Raw genomic sequence first — 4754 nt, forward strand, 5'->3', positions numbered from 1 at the left:
TAATAGTTCTTTATAGCTTTAGCTAGTTCTCTCTAGCTTATTCTAAAGTAGGTATTTAAAGTTAAAGTTCTTAACTAATATATACTTATTCTAGGCCTTTCTAGCCTTTATATTATATAGAGGTATATTTTACCTCTTGCTTTTATAGAGCTTTAAGTATAGCAATATAACTTTAATTCTCTTAATTCTTATATTAGCTTAGTCTTTACTACTATTCTTAACTAACTATAAGCTAGGCCTATACTAAGTATAAATATATACTATATTTCTGCCTTAGTAATATACTAGTTTATAGCTGCTAAGCCTTAGGCTAGGAGGCTAGCTTTATTTTGTCTATTTCTATTTCTATATTGCTATTAAGTTAATATTAAGCTAGTAGTAGAGTGCTATATAAATAAAGTTATTCTTTCTATTAATATTTTAGTATAGTATCTTAAGTATTCTAGAAGAGTAGAATAATATTAATTCTTAGTATTATAATATCTCTTAGTAATAAAAGGCAGCTTATATATAGTAGAATGCTAGCTAGTTATTAAGCTAGAGGTATTACGTTCTTAGTTCTATTTCTACTCTCTAGTAGATAGCCTCTCTTCTAGGTAGGCTATTCTCTGCCTAACTTTAAGTTAGAGTTAATTATAATCTGCTAGTAGTAGTAGTCTAAGTATTAGTAGTCTGTAAACTTTATTAAGCGTTCTAAGTATTTCTTTTTAGCTTTATTTTAATCTAGTACTTCTTTAGAATAAAGCAGGCTTAATTCTAAGCTAAGTGCGCTTTATTGCATAAAGTATACTTTTCCTTAATATTATCTATAATTATAAAATATAATTATTCTCTATCTATATAGCGCCTAGCTGCATACTAGCTGCACCTTAGTATTGCCTTATAATATTTAGCTATATACTTAATATTATAGTAGTTAAAGTACTGCCTTAAGTAGAGAGCTTTATTATATAGTTTAGTATTAAATATCTTAGCTTAGAAGACTAGGCCTTTCTAGTATAACTTATTAGCATCTTCTAGTCCTTCTATACTTAGTATTAAGAGCGCTCTTATAGTAGAATTACTCTAAGGCTGCTATAAAGTAGCCTATATAACTCTTACTTTATTTGTCTTTACTATCTCTTTAGCAAGGCTTTTAACCTTTATATACTTAGTGTAATAGACCAGCTCTATTAGGCTATAGCAGGTGCCAGCCGCAGTTATCCCAGCGATGCTGGAGCCCTCTTAGCCGTTGAGCTAAAAGAGTACGTATTAAACAAGCTGTCTACAGCTTGCTTAATCTAGCACTATATAGGTCCCTTGCACGGGCTTGTCCCCCTATCGCGCATTGCAGTGCAGTGCATCTATTGCTGCGCTTCTATTAGGGTCGAGCATAGCTCAGACCATGACATAGCCCCCTTCTGTGCCTTCTATACCTCGCACCCCCTAAGGGCAGGGTGGCGGCATCGCCCTTGTGAGCCTAGGTTGAGTATTCCTCGCACTTTTCGTGCGGCTCGAACCTGCGACCCTAGGAAGCTTGTTTAAATGTGATGGACCAGCCCTATTGAGCTTTAGCAGGTGCCAGCCGCAGTCATCCCAGCGATGCTGGAGCCCTCTTGGCCGTTGAGCCAAAAGAGTACGTATTGAACAAGCTGTCTACAGCTTGCTTAATCTGGCACTATATAGGTCCCTTGCACAGGCTTGTCCCTCTATCGCGCATTGCAGTGCAGTGCATCTATTGCTGCGCTTCTATTAGAGCTAGCGCAGTAGTGCTGTAGACTAAAGGCTAAAAAGTTTTTTGCTATAATATAGTAAGAATAGTAATAGTAATAAAATAACTAGTACTAAAATATAAAGCTAGCTTACTAATAGTATAGCTAGAAAGTAATAGAGAATATACCTCTACTAAGTATATTAAAATAAATAACTTATCTATATAAAAGTTTATATAAGTATAAAACTACTATACTAATTTAGCTATTAATAAGTAAGATAGAGCTAAATAAGTTTCTCTACTATAAGTAAGTACTTAGTATAGTATTACTTCTATATTAGTATAGAACTAAGAAGAAAGATATATACTATATTATTTTATTATGCTTACTTTATATAAATATAAAACTACTAAATTAGCTGCAGAATAATAGAGAAGTTAAATAAGCTCTGGCCTACTTTAAGCTAGCAGTAAGGCTAACTTAGTAGTTTATTAATATAGGCTAGATAACTTACTACTAATTAGTAGTAAAACTAGCTAAGAAGTAGAAGGTAAGACTGCCTAACTAGACGCTAGAGATAGAATTATAGTAATACTAGCTAGATACTAGCCTACTAATATAGTAATAGTAAGGTTAAAGAATTATTAAATTTATTAAAGCAAAAAGCATATTAAACTTATAGTATAAGTAATAAATAATATTATTAAGCCTAGCTTTAAGCTAGTCTACTTTTATTTATCTCTCTCTTTCTTCTCTCTAAGCTTAATAACTAACTCTAAGTTAACTAGTAACTCTCTCTTCTTTAAGCCTACTTTTATGCTTTAGAGTTACTACTATACCTATCTATAGCTGCTTTAGAGCTGCTTATATACTACTTCTTATTAAGCTTTACTATAAAGCTATACTTATCTAGAGCTATAAGTAAAGCTTTTATCTTAGCTATATAGCTAGTATACTTATTTAGAATTTAAACTAACTCTACTATAAATATAGCTATAGTAGTAACTAATACTATAATTTCCTCTAACTAACTTAGAATCTCTTTATAGTAGTTTATACTATTATTTAATTCTCTAGCTAGTATTAAGCTAAACTAAGTCTACTTCTTTCTCTTTTAATTATTAGCCTTCTTTCAGGCCTTAAGATTCTTAAAAAATTAAGAAGTAAACTAAGATAAAGAGTTAGTAATATTAAGCTAGAGATAGAGCAGACTACTTATAGTAATATAGAAAGGCATTTTTTTAGCTATAGCTTTTAGCTTCTTCTAGAGGTATAGAAAAATAAAATATATCTTTAATATTATATTATACTATAGCTTAGTTAAAGCTAGAGAAGAGGTAGAGATAGAATAACTTATAGAAATATAATAATTATTATAAATATAATAGTTAAAATATAATATAGTTTTTAACTTAATAATTTCTTAATATAAATAAGCCTAGAGCTTATTTAGCTTTAAGCTAGTAGTAGTAGTAGTAGTAAAGTTCTAAGTAATATAAGAAATATATATAACTTTATAAATAGAACTAAGCTATATATAAAGTTAGAGCTAAAATAAAGGCAGAATTAAGAATATATACTAACTTACCAGTAACTTTTTAGAACTAAGACTTAGTTATTATTTTGCCTTTAAAGGCACTAAAAGTCTTATAGTAGTTAGCTATTAAGTAGAAATTAAGCTAGCACTAGCTTAGACTTACTATAACTTTCTTTATATTAATAGACTAAAAGAAGAATATAGTAATAGCTACTAAAAAGATTAGTAACTCTCTAGATTTAGAGCTAGTATAAAATAAATATAAAGTATATATATATAGATAATAAGTTTTAATAAAGTTTAAAGATAATAAAGATAGTAGTAATAGCAGTAAAAATAACTTTAGTAAGAAGATAGAAATAGAACTAAGCTATATATAAAGTTAGAGCTAAAATAAAGGCAGAATTAAGAATATATACTAACTTACCAGTAACTTTTTAGAACTAAGACTTAGTTATTATTTTGCCTTTAAAGGCACTAAAAGTCTTATAGTAGTTAGCTATTAAGTAGAAATTACTAAGTTTAGTATAGTAGCTATACTAGCTATAGCTAGCCATAAAGCTAGGAGGTAATTTATATATAAAATAAAAGTAAAGTAAATTTAAATATATAAGCTATTATAGCTAAATACTAAATATTTATATTAGCAGCTATATAATAGTATAGAACTAAGCTAGCTTACCTCTAAGAGAGCAATAAATAATATACTATACTAAGATAGTTTATATTTCTAGAGAGTAGAAATAATTAAAGACTAATAAATAAAATAGAAAATTAAGTAGGTATAAAATAGCTTTAGTATAAAGCTAGAGTTAAGCTATAGCTAGCTATAAAGCTAAGAAGTAATTTATATATAAAATAAAAGTAAAGTAAATTTAACTATATAAGCTATTATAGCTAAATACTAAATATTTATACTAGTAGCTATATAATAGTATAGAACTAGGCTAGCCTACTTCTAAGAGAGTAATAAATAATATACTATACTAAGATAGTTTATATCTCTAGAGAGTAGAGATAATTAAAGACTAATAAATAGAATAGAAAATTAAGTAGGCATAAAATAGCTTTAGTATAAAGCTAGAGTTAAGCTATAGCTAGCTGTAAAGCTAAGAGGTAATTTATATATAAAATAAAAGTAAAGTAAATCTAACTATATAAGCTATTATAGCTAAATACTAAATATTTATACTAGTAGTTATATATTAGCTTAAAGCTAAACTAGTCTACCTTAAGATAGTAATAAATAATATACTATATAAAGATAGATTATATCTCTAGAGAGAGAAGACAACTAGAGGCTAGAGAATATAGCAGGAGAATAAGCAGAAGTAGTATAGCTTTAGTATAAAGCTAGAGGTAGACTTAATTTTTAGAGGTTATTAGCCCCTCTAAAATACAGCTAGTAAAGCTAGCAATACTTATATATATATAGAAGGCAGGCAGATTCTAGCTAGCATAAAGCTAGAGCTGCTCTAGAGAGTAAAAACAGAAGTAGATAGAGTTTTTCTTTCTATAGAGAG

Source organism: Metarhizium album (assembly GCF_000804445.1).
Source record: "Metarhizium album ARSEF 1941 chromosome Unknown scaffold_43, whole genome shotgun sequence".
Lineage (NCBI taxonomy): Eukaryota > Fungi > Ascomycota > Sordariomycetes > Hypocreales > Clavicipitaceae > Metarhizium > Metarhizium album.